The sequence below is a fragment of the Xyrauchen texanus genome, chromosome 27 (genome assembly GCF_025860055.1).
Source record: "Xyrauchen texanus isolate HMW12.3.18 chromosome 27, RBS_HiC_50CHRs, whole genome shotgun sequence".
In the NCBI taxonomy this organism is placed as follows: domain Eukaryota; kingdom Metazoa; phylum Chordata; class Actinopteri; order Cypriniformes; family Catostomidae; genus Xyrauchen; species Xyrauchen texanus.
In genome coordinates, this window is record NC_068302.1 from 1,764,514 (window position 1) to 1,784,438 (window position 19,925).

General features: G+C 39.5%; 1 pseudogene; it reads left to right on the plus strand.

Moving 5' to 3' along the window:
* LOC127621185 (uncharacterized) overlaps positions 1 to 19,925 on the plus strand; it is a 37,839-nt pseudogene that overhangs the window by 17,056 nt on the left and 858 nt on the right.

Here is a 19,925-nt window from a genome sequence, read left to right on the forward strand (position 1 = left end):
GAAATAATTGAAACTATAATATATTTTTAGTTTAACTTACTGTATCATTAGCAACATTGTAATAGTAATAGTTGCCTGTTGCGGTGTTCATTCTTTCCCAGAGTTGATCTTGCAAGATGCTGTTGAGGATGTAAGGGCTGCTTCATGGATTGAGCAAGAGGGTCAGCAGCCTGAAACTGAGGAGGGACTGTTTGCAGCGTATCGTAAGAGACCAAGGAAGTCCATTGGGACCACTCCAGCACAAGAGCTAAGTCACTACTTTGACATTTCTGAAGGACAGAATGCTCTCTTGTTCTGGGCTATGAACATGAAAACACTTCCTACACTATTTAGAGTGGCCATCAGGGTCTTGGCAGTTCCTGCATCTAGTGCTCCGGTGGAGCGTGTTTTCAGCCATGGAAGAATCATTCTACGGCCCCATCGTGCACAAATGACTGACAGACTTTTGTCCAATTTGATCTTTTGCAAGTGCCATCATAGGGCCCAAAGAGAAGAACAGTTACCCTCAATAACTCAAACATTCACTCACTGACTCCCATTTACACTCTCTTTCCCTCTCTCAAATCTAAAGTATGGTATGTAGCAGCAGCAGTTTTATATGACTGTCTTTCTGGGTTATTCTGTATCCATGTTTCCACCTTCTCTTGCACACACGCAAACATATACTTGTAAAATGTGGTAACAGTTGCTTTGTTCTGCAACTATATTTCCTCTCTCCCATGTTTTTCTTAATCTATTTCCTTGAGGTACCAATAACATAATTGTTCTAGGGGTTAGATAAAAAACACTCACTGACACATTCTCTCTCACACACATGCAAAGTGTGTAGCAGTTGTGCTATTTTTATAGAATGATTGTCTTTTTTTTTACTCTACCAATAAGAGATAAAAAAAATGTCACTGCTTTTCATTAAGTTTATGTCACACTTGAAACTTTCAAGCACATCCTAAGGAAGACAAATTGAACTGAGATAGATGGTGCGCTTAGTGAAAAATGGTCTATACCTCATCTCAAATGAAGTTAAATTGCAAAGTGATGAACATATTTTAAAAGCATTCTAGATCAAATTTATATAAATTGACTATAGTAATTAATACTCTGACACTATTTTGGGCAAAGCGCATGAATGACTTGTTAAAGACTTGAAGCTAAAAGTTGCCTGTGTTGACTTGGGACTTGACTCGGGACTTAAATGCAATGACTTGAGACTTACTTGTGACTTGGAAAACAATGACTTGGTCCCACCTCTGGTAATATATTAGTTAAATTAAATGTGCACTCAGTAACATTTGTCCTTATGTCATCTTGGACTTGAAGTGATACCTAGTGGTGTGGATGCAGCATCATTTAAAATCAATAGTTTTCAGTTTCTGATACCATTGTAGAAATTTATTATTCACAGTCAGCCATGATTACTTTAATCAATGAGTGACGTGTCCAATAACAGGACGGTTACTGAGATTAAGTGAATAGGATTCTGCTGGTCATGTGATTCTAACATGGCAGCCCTCATGAGGAGACCCTCTCCATGTAGAATAAAACTTTTATAAGATTAATGACATGGCTGGAGTCTTCATTTTAATGTGAGTGCTCATGATTTTAGATATACGTTTTAAAATTATAATTAATGTCTTTATGAGTTAAAAAATTTTAGGAAAAAATTACTGAGTGCAGCTTTAAAAAGTGTTAATAGGTGCCGTTTGTAAGAGATGACAAGTATATATTACAGATTGATGTGGTGCATTGATACTGTGTTAGATGCTGGCCAACCTGTGGATGTTGAACTGCCAGGTGATGCCAGTGGTGAAGATGCAGGGGAAATACATGGAAACGCTCATCACAAAGAGCAAGATCACATGACTGCTGTTTCCACTTTAGTGTGCTACAAAAGCCCTTCACACTCAGATTCATATATTCTGCAATTCATATTCCCTTCTTCACTATTTAAAGACAGCACCACACTACAGGTAACACAGGTTGAATTTTTAAAATTATAGTACATCCAAAAATAACAATTCTGTAATTATTTACTCACCCTCATGTTGTTCCAAACCTGTATGACTTTCTTCGGTTCTTTTTGTCTGTAGGCCAGGTTTTGTTCAGACAACAAAATAGTTTTTTTGCATCTCTTTCATTTTACAAAAAAACATTTTATCAACTGATTGGTTAATGTGTATGTGTTGTAGGTGCAGACATCTTTATTGGTGGATATCAGGGAGGCAGATCTCGGCAGTCCTGTTGTAGTCTTTTCTTCATACACAAAATCTACTAAACAAGTCATTATTCCTCCAAAAGAGGAAGGTAAACATGCTTTAAAACACATAGGCATCCTTCACTTTTGTATTCATTGTTATTTGTGACAAAACTGAATTTATTTAAAGGATGGACAGTACTGTACTAACACATTTTCCTCTTTCAGTGTGTTGCAAGAATTTAGATGTCATCTTCTGTAATGGTAAGTTAACATTTAAGTTTGCTGAAGCTTTGAAATCTCATTCCATTCAGGTCCCTTTCAAAAATAATGTGTCAAACATGCCAAATAGTGAGTAACGACAGATGGTCTGTGTACTGGTTATAGTTAGAGTTTTTTGTGAGGTTGTTGGAAATAATGCCAGAGTTCTCAATACGGAAGCCTTTAACCGCACTGTGAAAAAATAACAAATGTTCCCTTTACAAAAAGCTTCACTAGGATGCTGCGCTGAGAAAGCGCTTTGGGAACAATCCTACATGTTTGTGACCAACTGAAATACGTGTGTAACACGTCAATGAACATTGACCGGAAATGTATAGCCTCGGTTGGTTTAATCATTGGACGCACCTGTGACCGGGCTATAAATGGACGCGCTACCAGCGTGACGTCACATCCTTTTCTTCAGAGCAATCTCTGTGTGTGTGTCTCACAAGCCTGTCAGAAACGTTCTTTCCTCTGCTAGGATTTAGAATTTGTTAGGCAGTGCGCAGTGAACCTTTTCTCCTTTCCTCTTTCTATATATATATATATATATATATATATATATATATATATATATATATATATATATATATATATATATATATATATATATATATATATATATATATATATATATACATATATATATAAGAAAAAGGTGGAAAAATGTCGGAGAAGCAAAGCAAACGATGCGTGTTTCCCTGTCAACGTTCTATGACTGTCAGGGACATGCATCAGTTTTGTTTTGTTTGTTTGGGGGAAGAGCATGCTGCTCTCGCGTTGGGGCAGGGTGGTTGCGTACATTGCGACCTACTTTCGGTCAAAATGCTTCGCGCTCGCCTTGCTTACTTCCGAGAACTGGCACCCACACTTCATTCCTGGGGCTCTTGTATGGATCTGGTTGAGGAATGAGAGACGGGTTCGTCCCTTTCGCTCTCTCTCTCCCCAGAGCCGGCTGGTCCTTCCTGTGATCTTGAAGCACGCCCGGCGAATCTTCAATTCATGAGAGGGACCGTGATTCTCTTGAGTCTGCGGACTTTGAGTTACCCACATCTGAGCACTCCAAACACGACTCAAAATCTTCTGAGGAGTTACTCGATGTGGTTACTCGTGCGGTGGCCAGACTACAGTTAGACTGGCCGCGCGATCAAGAGACCCCCAAACGCTCCAAATTAGAGGACAGATTTCTGTCTGGTGGCCAGGGAATGGGAAAAACTCATCAGTCCCTTCCCTTTTTAATGACCTCCACGACGAGCTTTCTCATTCGTGGAGGACGCATTATACCTCTCGCGTTTACGTGCCCTCGACTTCGTTATATTCGACTATCGTGGGTGCTGAGGCGCAAGGGTATTCTATGATGCCGCCGGTCGAAGAGACACTTGCGGGTTATCTCTCGCCGGGTTCGGCATCATCACTCAATAAACACGCTCTCCCCACTAAGCCATGCAGGACTACCTCCATGCTAGTGGGGAGGGCTTATCAAGTTGCAGGTCAGGCTGGTGCTGCGCTGCGCACCATGGCCGTGTTAAAGGCGTACCAGGCTGACCTACTGAAAGTTTGCATCTGATTTTAGATCTTCGAGGCTTGAACCGCTTGGTCAGGGCGTTCAAGTTCAAGATGCTAACTGTCAAGACAGTCATGTCTCGGATCCAACATTACGATTGGCTGATCACGATCGATCTCATGGACGCATATTTTCATTTTGGAATTCTGCCACAGCACAGGAAGTTCTTGAGGTTCGCTTTCGGGGACGAAGCCTTCCAGTATCGGGTTCTTCCATTCGGCCTAGCCCTATCACCCCGCACATTCACAAAATGCATGGATGCAGCACTGGCTCCTTTGCGACTCCAGGGCATCCGCATTCTGAATTACATAGATGACTGGCTGATCATAGCACAGTCTCAAGAACTGGCAGTTCAGCACAGGGATATTGTCTTAGCTCATTTGGGTTCTCTGGGTCTGAGACTCAACGTCAAGAAGAGCGTTCTTTCTCCTACCCAGGGAATTACCTATCTGGGGTTATATGGAATTCGATCACGATGCAGGCACAGTTGTCTCCCGCTCATATCATATCCATTCAGAACTCCCTGAGCAAAACTGTTCACCATTACCAACGAATTCTAGGTCTCATGGCATCTGCATCCATGGTGATTCCATATGAGACCATTTCAGTTGTGGCTAAAAGCCAGGGGATTTCATCCAAGTGCCAGTCCCCTAAGGCAAATAAGGGTTACGTGCGGAGCACTTTGTTCCCTTTCTATGTGGTTCAGACCCCGGTTTCTTACCTTCGGTCCCACTCTGGGTGTGCCATGTCGTCGCAGAATGCTAACGGTAGACGCCTCTCTGACGGGCTGGGGTTTGGTCTTGAGTGGTCGTCCAGCCCAAGGGGAATGGGAGGGTCACCAGCTCGGTTGGCACATCAACTGCCTCGAGCTGATGGCGGTATTTCTGGCCCTGAAATACTTCCTCCGACATCTGGGAGGCTGCCATGTCCTTGTTCGGGTGGACAACAAAGCAGCAGTCTCCTACATAAATCATCAAGGAGGTCTACATTCTCGCCACCTGAATCTGCTGGCACATTGGATTCTCCTTTGGGCCCAGGGCAAGTTCCTGTCACTCAGGGCGATTTATATCCCTGGATGCCTAAATGTGGGAGCAGATTTACTGTCCAGACAAAAGATACCGACGGGGGGAGTGGAAACTCCACCCCGAGGTATTACAACAAATCTGGGTGAGATTTTACAGGGCAGAAGTGGACCGCTTCACCTCTCTAGAGACAGCGCAATGTCCCCTCTACTTATCTCGGAGTCACCCAGCCCCCCGGGTCTGGACGCGATGGCGCATACATGGCCCAGAATACATGACCGCGTTTCCCCCGGTTTCTCTGCTCCTGGGAGTCTTGGCCAGAGTTCGCCAGCAAGGGTCTTGCCTTTTACTGAGAAAGTAATTACCGCGTCTGACAGACTTCTGACTCTCAAGATGGTCGCCTTATGGCGATCACCTCTCTAAAGAGAATTGGGGATCTACAGGCTCTGTCTGTTTTGCCGGCCTGTTTAGAATTTACCCCAGGTATGGCTAAAGCTATTTTGCACCCTTATCCTGACTACCTTCCTAAGGTGCCTTTTTTGACATTACATCCAGTCACTCTTGAAGGTTTCTGCTCCCTGCCGTTTTTAATGCCAGAGCAGGAAAGTCTTCACAGACTTTTTCCAGTCCGTGCCCTTCAGACTTACGTCCACCGCTCTAGCCAGTCGCGTAAGTCAGGGCAATTATTCGTCTGCCATGGGGGCCGCAACAATGGGCAGCCGCCACTAAGCAGACCATGTCGCACTGGGTGAGGGATGCCATTTCCCTGGCCTACGAGGCGCGGTCAAGCTTCGCCAGTAGGTATCAGGGCTCACTCCACCAGAGGGGTCGCCTCCTCTAAAGCCTTGGCTGGAGGGTTCCATCTGCAGCAAGTTTGTGATGTGGCAGGCTGGTCCTCTCCACACACATTCATCAGATCTCATAGTTTGGATGTTCATGCTACTCCGGGCTCTTATGTCCTTGAGTCGACATCTCAAGCTCTTGTCTGAGACCTCTCGCGTTCTTGTGAGCACACTTCACAACCGTAGGGGTCAGGACAGGCTCAGTGCGGCCGCGTGGGTATTCTCGTTCCCAAAGTGCTTTTCTCGGCGTAGCATCCTAGTGAAGCTTTTTGTAAAGGGAACGTCTCTGGTTACATATCGTAACCCTTGTTCCCTGAAAAAAGCAGAACGAGATGCTGCGCTTCTTTGCCGCACTGGGATGCCCCAGGACTGCTCTTCAGAAAACATATCTGACGACACGATGGTGGCGTGTCCATTTATATCCCGGTCACAGGTGCATCCAATGACTACACCAACCGAGCCTATAAATTTCCGGTCAATGTTCATTGACATGTTACACACATATTTCAACTGGTCACAAACATGTAGGATTGTTCCCAAAGCGCTTTTCTCAGCGCAGCATCTCGTTCTGCTGTTTTCAGGGAACAAGGGTTACAATACGTAACCCGAGATGTTTTTATCTCTCTCTCGCTCTCTCTGGTTGCTGTGACATTCACCATCGGGAATATGGATGCTGCTATTGATAATGTGCTTTTTTAATTTGTTGGCCCATGTAAAAATGTGCTAGATAGATGTTTTACCCCTTTTTGATGACACTAGCTGTGTTTTCAGCGTTTTCATGCTTAATTTCATGCAAAATGTCATGCTTTCTGATAGTGGCACCTGGTGGCCGAGGTTGGTACTGCATTCTAATTGTCAGCTAGCAAGCAAAACATAAAAAAAATAAAAAAAAATAATTATGTTGCCTCTTTAAGAGAAAAAAAATTTGTTTTGAGAGCGAAATGTATTTATTTTAAGAAAAAATTATCCTTTTTTGAGAGAGAAAACTTGTCATTGTAACAAATGCAATCAAACATGAAAGCAAAACCTACATACCTTTGGGTTGTACGAGACAAACTGATCAGATTGTGAAAATATCCATAAAGATTCAAATTGTTGACCTCACTGACAGTCCCAACCATCTGTATTAAAGGACTGGCCAAACCATTTCACATTATTTCCCCATATATTTTATTAGATCTGGAGTTCATAATCTATTTGACTAAAATCCATCATACTCCTCAATGGGCCACTGGGATCTCATCTGATTGGTTATTTGTTTTGCAGTCGGTCCCAATCTGCACAGAAAAACTGACCATTTAACAGGAGTGGTGAAACTGTATGTGGCTGATGCAGATAAAGAGAGATTTCGAGAATTCCAGGCGTGCCAGAAGTTGGAACAGGAAGGAGGTTGTGAAAAGGTGGAATGGGTACGTCAACAAAACAGCTTAACACATTTGGTTATTTCTCCTACATGATTGTGTGACAATTAACTTCTATTTCTGTCTTTTCCTCCATGTAAAGGATGATGCGAGGCACGAGTTTGAGATTTCTCTGGGCTCTGTCGCCCCCTGTCTGTGCTTTGAGGTAGGGTCAACAAATTTTGTACTCTATCAATAATTTAAAATCATGCATGCAAACATAAAGATTTGATACTACATAGACAGTAACATTGTCTATTTTTCCATACATTTGCCTACTTAAGTAATTTTTACATATACAATATTTGTAATATTATATAAAAATATGTAGGTGTCTGCCAAGAAAGTAGGAAGCAAGTAAAGGTTATTCTGGTAGCATTTTGACTTTCTTTAGCGATACACACACTTATATTTGCTTTTTACCTTTTTGTAGATTTGGGGGGACTTTCCTCGAAAAGAATTTTGTCCATTTTTGAATGAAACAGGTATGGTTTTACTCCCTCATGTGTAAAGCTTACATAAACATGTCACATTTCATCCCAGAATCAAAGAAAAGAAAAAAAACATATACTGTATATTTTGCAGAGATAGATACACAGATGGGCGGATGGACAGATGTATTCATTGATACAGATTTTTTGTTTTTTTTAGACAATAAACCCAATATAAGCCTAACTCATAACAATACATTTATCCACCTAGAAAAGCACTTGTACTTTATAAGGAAGGTTTACCTCAAGTAACATTTTCTTTATTTACATAATGCAAAGTGCACATGTCCCATGGACTACCATTGTAAGTGTATTACTGTGCAAACATGTTTTCGGAAATCAAAAGCACAAATGCACAAATGTCATTACAAATGCTGATATCAATGTGACCATTGCAAACATTGTCAACTTTATCTACCCAGTATGCCAACCAGAGGTGTAGTCAATACCAAACCCTCTAAGACCCAGACAAAGACTAGACACTTCAAGACCAAGACCAAAACATGTCGGTCCAAGAATCAGGCACAATTCACATTTTAATGAACCTGAATTTATATTTGAAGAATCTACTTCAAATATCAACAAATCTGATATGATAATTGAAAGGAACAGTTTGAAAGAATTGATTTGTAGGACTTCTTAAAACCACGGGTTAACTGAGAATTTTGTTTCATATGCATTATTATTATAACAAAATAACAATGTTCTTTTTTCTTCAAAATCACAGATATGTATGTCTAGCGCATGAATGCATGGCCAATCAGATGTGTTTAAGTTTAAAGGAATAGTTCACCCAAAAATGTAAATTTAGTCCCTCATCTCATCTCAGACGTGTCTTTCTTCAGCTGAACACAAACGAAGACTTTTGGAAGAATATGTCAGCTCTGTAGGTCCATAAAATTCAAGTGAATGGGTGCCAAATTTTTTGATGCTGCAAAAAGCTCAAATAGCCATCATGAAAGTAATCCATACAATATTACTATAAATATTAAGTTTAACTAAAGATTCATGAGGGTCATATCCGTACATAGAGAGAATAAGATCTGGCAGCTGTAGCGCGTGTGTGGGAGCTGCTGAAGCTGAACGTTTGTTGTCACAATGAACAAGAAAAATTGACCATTTCAAAACAAATATCCAGGGAATCACCGGCGGTAAAAACAAAGAAACTCCGAACAGAACAGAGTCTACAAGCAACAAGGGAAAGCGACAGAGTCCATAATAAAACCTGAATCAACATTGGCTTGACTTTTCAGAGGTGGAGACAACTCCGACATCTGAAAGGATTTAAAAGTGACTTTTTTTCTTACTCAACAGGTAAAATATTTAACTGATATGGTTTATGTATAGTTGTAGTTGTGTAATCGTCTGTGTGTGTGTGTGTGTGTGTGTGTGTGTGTGTGTGTAGTGAAATACAATAATTATACTGTAATCGGTGCAGAACTTTTCACTTGATAGCACACGTGTGTATTTTTCTTTATAAAAGCAGTAATTTATATAAATAAATCCTTTAGTTCTAGGCTTGCCAAGGACATGTGAGTCTTGAAATGATGTTGACCACTGGTTGGTAACAATGACAATCTAAAAATGATTAACTACCCTGGTCTGTTTGGCCAGAATATCCTGCAGTTATAAATAATTTACAACATTTGACCTTATCAGACTCGCAATCGTTGTGCCTAATGTTAATGAACGTTATCTATCTTTTGTAACGTCATTTATTTCAAAACATCAATGTTTCCAATAAGTCAAAACAACAGCATAAGATGACATGTTTTCAAATATCCGTCTTTTCCTTTCTTTCATTATTTATTTGTCCATTCGCTCTGATAAGATGTCCTGTATCCGTGTGTACACCAGTGCCTCCACCACATTCATCCACACAGAGGAGCAGAGCTGACCCACAACCATCATAATGTCCTACTGCAAGACGCTTGCGGTTTTATTTTTAAACCACTACAGGGCCAAAAGTTACACAGTGTAGCTTTAAAAAGCATGTAAACTGATTGTCTTAAAAAAATCTAAGTAAATTGGCAGAATAGGTACATATTTGGCTCAAGGAAAGTGCACTATTCATAGTATATTTACTTGATTTTTTTTAAGGCAGTTGGTTTTATTTTTTATTTAAGTAAAGACAACTTATTACATTTTACAGTGTAGATGCCTTATTTGGCTGTTTTGGATACGTCAACTGCGGCACCATCTTGGAGCTGTTTGAATTGGTGTGAATGCAAGTAAATAGAGGATATGCCTCAGATCAAATTCTTTGCTCAGATAAACTGCTTTTGTGTGGAAACCGTATTGCAGTCCATAGGAACAGATGTTAATAAGGTATCTACGTATGAATATCTATGCAGAGGCTTATGCGCTTACGTCATGCGAGAGGCAGTTTGACTCCACCCTCGTCAATGAGCTGGCCGGAAGCAAACATTTATAGTAAAAAAAGTTTTAAATATTGATCTATTTCTTACACACACCTAGCATTTCACTCCAGAAAACATGAATTAATCCACTGGACTCATATGGATTACTTTATTGATGGATATATGTGACCTACAGAGCTGAAATAATCTTCCAAAAATCTTTGTTTGTGGTCAGCAGAGGAAAGAAAGTCATACACATCTGGGATGACATGAGGATAAGTAAATGATGAGAGACTTTTCATTTTTGGGGGACTATCCCTAAGTCGCGGGCGTTTAGGAGTTCTTCAGCTGCACTCTCATGAATGATCTCATTTTTAACAACAAGGTGTAGAAACTGCTAATTAAGAAATCTATTGTGTAGTGTAGACAGCTTCATTGGAGTGGTGGTGGCATAGTGGCCTAAAGCGCATAACTGGTAATCAGAAGGTTGCTGGTTCGATCCCCACAGCCACCACCATTGTGTCCTTGAGTAAGACACTTAACTCCAGGTTGCTCCGGGGGGATTGTCCCTGTAATAAGTGCTCTGTAAGTCGCTTTGGATAAAAGCGTCTGCCAAATGCATACATGTAAATGTAAATAATGGGAGTTTTTGAGAGAGTGCCGAACTCAGTCAATGAGTTCATGCTGAACATAAGTGATTTATTCTGTGATAAGTGATGAATAAATTCATGGCATCACAGCAGTTAATATCATAAATCGCTAATGATTACTATGTGTTGTTAGATCATAGTTCTTGCACTTACAATTACTTTTCCGTAATGGTGAAGATGTCACACCAACTTGTGGTTGAAATAATTAGCACATTTAGGGCACTGGTAATACACTGAGGTCTTGACCAAAACCATAAGCCGAGACCCAAATCCAGACCAAGACTGCGTATATATGGTCTCAAGAGTCTTGAGACTCTGATGACAACATACATTTTACTGTATCTTTCTCTGTCTCTGTCAGTTGTCTCAAGCTGCAATGTGTCACTGTCTGTGTCTGAGACTGCAACTCATGATAAAGCGACGGACAATGACACAACAGCACTGATCTGGAGCGTTATTGCCCCCTGCAGGCTGCACACTGAATTGTGGCTGTGTAGGAAAGACTCAGCACCCGGCAGCAGCTGCCATCAAATCAACAAAACACTTCATGTCCACCACCAGAATGACCGATGGACAAACACTGAACGCAGACTCTGGGTGAGAACATTTTTTTCAGGTGCCAAATTTATTTTGTGATTTCATGAAACTGAAATGGAAAATGGAGCAGACATCTCTCACCAAGCCTTTACTATGGAGCGATATAACTGACCAAATTAAATAAATTAATATATGATGAAATAATAAAATGCATCAGAAAATGTTGCAATCAGTACATAAAAGGGAATTGAGATTAAATAGAGTGTGAGATCAAATAAATAAATGAGGTGCAAAGTGAATCTTTATTCATTTATATATTTGACAAATAATGAAATATTTAAAATGAATTAATAATTATGTCATGAAATACTTGAAATATGGAGAAAAATGATTAGTGGTTCTTGAACATGAAGTACACTCCACCACGCTGCTAAGTTGTTGAGGGTAGTTGCCAGGTCCTTGCTTCTGTATGTGGTTTCTAAGTTGTTTTTGTATGGAAGCCCATTTCTGCCACATTCAAGAAAGTGCTTACATTCAAAGTCATATATATATATATATATATATATATATATATATATATATATATATATATATATATTGATTTTTAAGTTAAAAATGATGAGATATTACAAAATAGTAGTCATAATTAACAGATGCTGAGTAATAATTGTTAGATAAATAAGGGATAATCCATGGCTAGATGTGCATTAAACTTTTAAATGCACAACGTGAAGGCGACGAAGAAGATTGCCTCCGCGAAGTGCATTTAAAATCATTTAACACACACGTAGCCGTGGATTATCCTGCTTATACCAGAATTGATTAGTTACAGCTGTCATTATTGTAACAATTGATCTAAGGGTCGTTAGATCTACAGCTCTGCCTATTCCGACGCAGAGAAAAAGTAATATGACAAAACGCTTGGTCAAAACTGTGAATTTAAATGCACAATCTAGAAATAATATTATCCACAGAACGTAGAGGGGTTGGAACTCCAGAGAAAATGTACATTAATGTGGAAAAATGTATGTTACAAATGTGGCAGTGACAGTAGCACTTACTGTATGAAGGCTGCACGACTGAATGAATTAAAAATGAAATCGCAATTTGTCCTTGGACAGTAGCGCTTCACCACAAAATGCAAACAAACAGCACTTCTCCTTCAGCGTTTGAGTCAGAGATGTGTGAGCGCTGGGGGCTCTAGTGGCTATAAGCGGCACTTCAGCACAGCAACATAACATACACAACACATCACCGTTTAAATTGTCTTGCATCACCTTGCCAGGCATGAAAGACACATTTAATAGGTCTTGATATCCTTTTTCACCCTCCGTGGAAAAACAAGCTGAATTCCATTATATTAGCTATGATGATGAAAGTGGTTAGGAAATGTTTTCAATTGCTACAGCTCACTCTGCTTGGCCTGTAATGTTATGTTGCTATGGTTACAAACAGTGCATTAATATCGAACGGTGATTAAAACGGACCAGAACTACCTGTGCATTCAAAGGTTTGAACCGCATGCATTACAGCCAATCAGAATTGAGTATTGAAACAGACCATGGTAAGCAATTCATAATTCATAGATTAAAAGTCATATGAAATAAAAAGTAATATTTATGAGAAGTCATTAATTGTGATAAACATGTGAATCACTTACTATTTCATAAATATAACTTATGTGTCTTAATATCTCATAATTTTAACTTAATTTCATAATTGACTAATTATTTTGACTTTTAATTGCATAATTATAACTTTTTATGTCAAAAAAATTACTTTGAATCTAATGATTTTGACTTTTTATCTCATAATTATGACTTACATTTTTCAGTGTGGTGGATATAGGCTTCTATAGTTTTAAGTGTTTTTAGAAAATTGTTGTGAGGTTGCTAGGGTGGTCTTGGAGGTTGCTAGGTGGGTCCCTCCTTTGCTTGAAGTTTATTGGATTTTTTTTTGTCATCAGCAGGCGAAAAGTCTGATTCCTTAAAAAAATTATTCCACAACTCTCTTCAACAAGCCGTATAATTTGAGGTATCACACAGTATACACTGGCAGCCAAAACTGTGGAATAATGTACAGATTTTGCTCTTATGGTAAGAAATTGTTACTTTTATTCACCAAAGTGGCATTCAACTGATCACAATGTATAGTCAGGACATTAATAATGTGAAAAATTACTATTACACTTTGAAAAACATACTTAAACTACTTCAAAGGGTTCTCATAAAAAAAATCCTCCACGTGCAGCAATGGCAGCTTTACAGATCCTTGTTATTCTAACAGTCAGTTTGTCCAGATACTCAGGTGACATTTCACCCCAAACTTCCTGTAGCACTTGCCATAGATGTGTCTGTCTTGTCGGGCACTTCTCACACACCTTACAGTCTAGCTGATCCCACAAAATCTCAATGGGTTTAAGATCCATAACACTCTTTTCCAATTATCTGTTGTCCAATGTCTGTGTTTCTTTGCCCACTCGAATCTTTTCTTTTGTTTTTTCTGTTTCAAAAGTGTCTTTTTCAATGCAATTCATCCCATAAGGTCTGCACCCCTGAGTCTTCTACATTTACATTTACATTTATTCGTTTGGCAGATGCTTTTATCCAAAGCGACATACAAAAGAGGAAAACATAAGCGAATCATCTTAAGGAGACAGTGGTACAAAAGTGCCATACTACAAAGTTTCACTATCATCAGAGTAGTACATTTACATTTATGTATTTGGCAGACGCTTTTATCCAAAGCGACTTACAGTGCACTTATTACAGGGACAATCCCCCCGGAGCAACCTGGAGTTAAGTGCCTTGCTCAAGGGCCCAACAGTGGCAACCTTCTGGTCAGTAACCTTGAGCCTCAACCACTGAGCCACCACTGCCCACTATTCAAAACATATACGAGTGCAAATTAAGTGCTCTTGGAAAAGATGTGTTTTGAGTAGTATTTTGAAGACAAAGAGTGAGTCTGCTTCACGGATGGAATTGGGGGGTCATTCCACCAAAGTGGTATGATGAAGCTGAAAGTGTGAGAAAGTGTTTTGGTGCCTCTTTGTGTTGGTACAACAAGGCGACGTTCCTTAGCCGAATGTAGGCTTCTAGTGGGTGTGTAGCTCTGCAGAAATGATTTTAGGTATGTTGGAGCAGACCCAGTGACTGTTCTGTATGCTAGCATCAGAGCCTTGAATTTGATACGTGCATCAACCGGTAGCCAGTGGAGAGAGACAAGGAGTGGTGTAACATCTGCAATGAGAGAGTTACAGTAGTCCAGTCTAGTTATGACAAGTGACTGAACAAGCAGTTGTGTGGCATGTTCAGATAAGAAGGGTCTCATCTTCCTGATGTTGTAGAGTGTAAATCTACGTGATCGTGTGGTCTTTGAGATGTTAAGGTGATGTTGTGTTCAACCGCAGGGTTGGCTGGAAAGACTAGGAGTTCAGTTTTGGCTGGATTGAGTTGCAGGTGGTGTTCCTTCATTCAGGCTGAGATGTCTGCCAGGCAGGCAGAGATTCGAGCAGTCACGGTGGTGTCGTTGGGCTGGAAAGACAAGTAGAGTTGTATGTCATCGGCGTAACAGTGGTATGAGAAACCATGTGCCTGAATGATGGATTCCAGTGATGTTGTGTATATAGAGAACAGAAGTGGCCCAAGTACTGAACTCTGAGGTACCCCATTAGTTGATGTAGCTTGGATACCTCCCCTCTCCAGGCTAACTTGAATGACCTACCTGAGAGATAGGAGTTAAACTAGTCAAGCACAGTTCCTGTAATACCCAGCGAGGAGAGAGTGGAGAGCAGAATCTGATGGTTGACTGTGTCAATGGCTGCAGAAAGGTCCAGCAGAATCAGTATGGATGATCTGGATTCAGCTTTCGCCTGTCTCAGAGACTTAGTGACACACAGCAGGGCAGTCTTGGTGGAGTGTCCACATTTGAAGCCTGACTGATCCAGCAGTTTGTTCTGTGAGAGATTTGATTGAAAACTGCCCTTTCAAGCGTTTTTGCCATGAATGGGTTGAGAGAGACTGGCCTGTAGTGTTCTATTTGTGTGGGGTCATGTGCGGGTTTCTTCAACAGTGGGGTTACTCGAGCCTGTTTAAATGTAATCGGAAAAGTGCCTGTAAGTAGAGACGTGTTGATTATGTGTGTGAGTGCAGGTAGGATGGACGGAGAGATGGCCTGGAGAAGGTGAGAGGGAATGGGGTCAAGGGAACCGGTGGTTGGAGAGGTGGAGTTTAGAGACTTCAGTGTTAGTCAGAGAAGAGAAATGTAGAGACAGAAGAGTTGCATACTGGTGACAGCTGTTTGATGGGGTTTGGTGCTGTGAATGAATTGCTGATGGTTGTAACCTTATTAGTAAAAAATGTGTCGAAGACGTCTGCTGTCAGTGATGTGTCAGGTGGTGGTGGGAGAGGGCAAAGTAGTCTGTTGAATGTTCTAAACAAACTGCGAGTGTCTGTGGTGTTGTTGATCCTGTTCTGTTAAAATTAGGTTTTTGCAGATTTAACATTATTAGATAAAGTTGCAAGCAGAGACTGATATTTACCTCTTTACTTTTGACCTCTTCTCTTTTGATATTTACCTCTTTACCTTTTACCTCTTCTCTTTACTGTTATACATGAAACTGGTGTTGAGCGGGTAGAATTCAATGAAGCTGTCAGCGGAGGACATGTGAGGAGTCTATTTTTCAAACTAGAGACTCTGATGTACTTATCCTCTTTTTTAGTTGTACATCTGGTCTTTCACGTCTCTTTCTGTCCTTTGTCTTTGAAGAGTGTAGTGTACACCTTTGTATGAAATCCGATTTATTTTCTTTTTTTTTTGGCAATTTCAAGCATTGTATAACCTTCATTCCTCAAAACAATGATAAACTGATGAGTTTCTAGAGCGGGCATGGGCAACTTACGACCCGTGGGCCGGATCAGGCCCTCCACGTGGTTTACATTTATTGTTTTTTTTTTTTCATTGGATATTTCGGTTCACATGCATTGGGACTTAACGCATCTTCAGGGTTGCCAGATAAGAGACACAACACCCCCAGTTTGAGATTTATACTTGCGCAAATTGGAAATATTCTGCCTAATGTTATACTTATTTTGTGCAATCTGGCAACCATTCACGCAAGTGCACTTTTTCTATCTCTCTTAACCCATGCCAGTTTATTGCATACTGTGACAACTCAAAAACAAAGACAATGTTCAGCTTCATTTAACAAACAAAATATCTTTCAAATGTATTTGATATAATGGTAAGTGATATTCTTGTAATAAATGATCAATGTAGCATGATTACTCAAGGATAAGGTGTTGGAGTGATGCTGCTGTCTAGATTTGATCAAAAATGACTTTTCCAAATAGTGATGGTACTGTTTTTTACATCAGTAATGTCCTGACTATACTTTGTGATCAGTTGAATGTCACTTTGGTGAATTAAAGTACCAATTTACTTCCGAAACAGCAAAATCTGTACATTATTCCAAACTTTTGGCTGCCAGTGTATGTCTTTATCACCAAAGGTACAATTTAAAAAAATGTATGTGATAGGTTTGTTAAAATTCTCAAATCCTAGCTATTAATACCAATGCTTGCCTTAACTCTAGTTTTTTATTTCATTTGTTGCAGCAATTACAAGGGGAGTTTTTGGAAGTGAAGCATCACCCTTCAATATGTGTGCAGGTAGTTAATAAGCGTTTTAATATGTTTGCAGTAATATTCCGACTGATTTTCAGACTGTGTTTTGGGTAACCTGACTGTGTTTTGTCTCTTCTTTAGGTTAAAGTGAAGGGAATGGATGGTTATCTGGGTCCAGTATGTCCTTTTGAAGGCAAGAACTCTTCTAATTAGGGAGCAAATTCACTTTTGATGGCATTATCATTTAAACAATGTTTAATGATGTACATCATGCAGTTCAGATTGTGACGCAATGTAATGTATGTCTCCCTCTCTTTGTTCTTTATATTGTGTTCTGTATCTCTGCTGTAGTGAAGAGGACACACTGGAGTTTCCTGCTGCTGGTGTGTGTCATATTTATGTGTCTGTCTGTGCTGGGAGCCTATGCAGTGCAGGGTACACTCAAAAGTGAGCATAACACACTGACACAAACATATAGGGAAATCTCACAAAAACTGTCATGAACATTTCCAGGTCATATTTTATATATAGTAAATACATTTTTATTTCACAGACAATTACGATTTTTGTATTGTGCCATTAAAGAATGACAATTAAAGGGATAGTTCACCTATAAATTAATAAATTCATTCTGTCACATTTACAAACCCTCATGAGGTTTGTTCCAAACCCGTATGATCTACTTTCTCCTGTGGAACATAAAAGGTGATTTATTTATTTTTTTACATCCTGACTTCTCTTTTTCATATAATAAAAATTAAGCTGGATGTTCGGTGCGTTATATCCAGTACATGAGGTAGGATTGTTTTTCTAGTAACTAGTTAGCATAACGACAGCACCGTTTTGACCGTTTTGGAGCCCTAGGCGAGATCGCTGTTGTTGATGAGGGAAGGCATCTGTGTATTAGCTACTTAATGTGTGTCTTCCACCTTGTAAATGCTCACTCTGGTTTTACTCCGTTCTCTCCGTCTCTGTAGGCGATGCTAACATTATTTTCCTGTGTATATGTCTGCCATGGTTTTTCATATTCCACCAGCTGAACAAGTAGCCACGCCTCAAACTAATGCTATAGGTTGAGCTAGAAAGGGATGTGCGGGACTGAGTGGGCTGCTCAAAATATAAACATCAATGCTTGATAGTGCCTGGGAGGCTCAGTGTTTATAATTTTGGGGGAGGAAAGCACACGAATGGCTTACTATACCAATGGCTTATACTTATATGTTAGTGAACCTGGCATAGTAGAACGTACTGTATTTGATATAAAAAAAGTTACACACTTCACCTTTAAATATTAACGCAATTCATTTGTATGCATTATAATAGCATACGCATAATAGACCGACAATTAAAAATATAGCAGACCAATGCAAGAACGCACCCTGTAAGAACAGGGGCCAGTTGCATAAATCTATTTAAGACTAGGTTTGCAAGTTAGTCATCTAATTTTTTTCTTAAAGACTGGTATTTACTTTTTAAGTCAGTTGCATAACATTTTAGACTGGTCTAATTTAAGACAAAAAAGTAAGACTGGTTCCCCCTTGGCTAACTTTCCTTTACAATCTATGTTGCCATGGAAACGAATAAACTGTCAAGTGCTCTAGATTCACAAAAGTGGCCCGGACTTTGTCTTGCGGTATGGCACATTTTAATATTTGCATTTATGAAAGGGCAATAAGAAGAGAGAGAGTTTTCAAAGACCGTTCAAACCCATTAGAAGTCCTTTCTGAAAAGGAACTGCTGGAGAAGCTAAGGTTTCCTAGACATACAATACTCACGCGCTCACCTCGCAGTCAACTAGAAGATAATAAGTGTTACTCAATCTAAAACAGCAGTAGCCTACAGTGTTTAAAATTAAGCAAAAACAATCACCATCAAAACATTATTACTCACAAGACTGTCCAAGCAGAGTTGATGTGACAGCGGTATGAGACTGTGTATCCCCCGCTGTGGGTAACGTCCGCCCGGATACTCTGCTCTCCCTCCCCCCGGGGATTCCCCAGAACATCGGAGATTCGTCTCCGTATATTTCAATGATCATTTCCGTTGTCCTTTTCAATTTAGGAGATGGTCCTCCCCCCGTTGCTGGGTTTTTTTCACTTAAAAATGTCCTTTTTTCCTCTTGAACCATATTTTTAAACCATTTTTGAACATCTTTGACGGATCGTGAGATAGATGGGTTGACACTGTTAACTCTTTCCGTTATTGTGGTCCAAGCTTTGTGTTTTTTGCTATTGTAATCGTTAAATTTGTTCATTAAAGTCGATTTAGCAGCATTGTATTCCTCTAATATACAAATATTTTCCGCAAAGGAAAACTGTGACGATCGGGTACTGTCGGACATTTTGTTCAAGTCGTTCAGCGTCTTATTTTTTCCCACAAATCAATGCGATTTAGACTGTCTTGATAAAGATAGATGTGAGCTTATTTTATGCAATGGTCTTTCTTCAGTGACTTTAGTTAGTCAGACTATTTCTTAGACACAGTCTTAAGATAATGACTATGTTTTTGCAACCAGCCCCAGGACAGATTGACTTATGAGATATGGCAATAAAACAAACAATATATTGACTTCTTAAGACACTTTTTGCATTGTATAATCAATGCTTTACACATCTGCCACAATAATGTAATATATCAACATTTTTATATATCAATTCACACATTTTTATATATTTATAAAATTATTTCAGTTATTATTAAGTTATTATTTTTATTATGGCTTCTCAGCAAATATTGATATGCAAATAATTACGATAAATAAAATTAATTAATTGGCATACCATTTGATGAAAAATATTAATCGATTGACAGCCATAAAAAACAAACAAAAAAACATAATATTAATTAAATTAAATGTAATACAATAAGAAATGAATTGTTTCTTTATAATAGCTTGGGTATTAAGCTGGCTGAAGGTGGACGATTTGAACAGTGAGTTTCTTTTTCCCACAATCAAATTTGTCATCTTTTACTGTTTTATGAC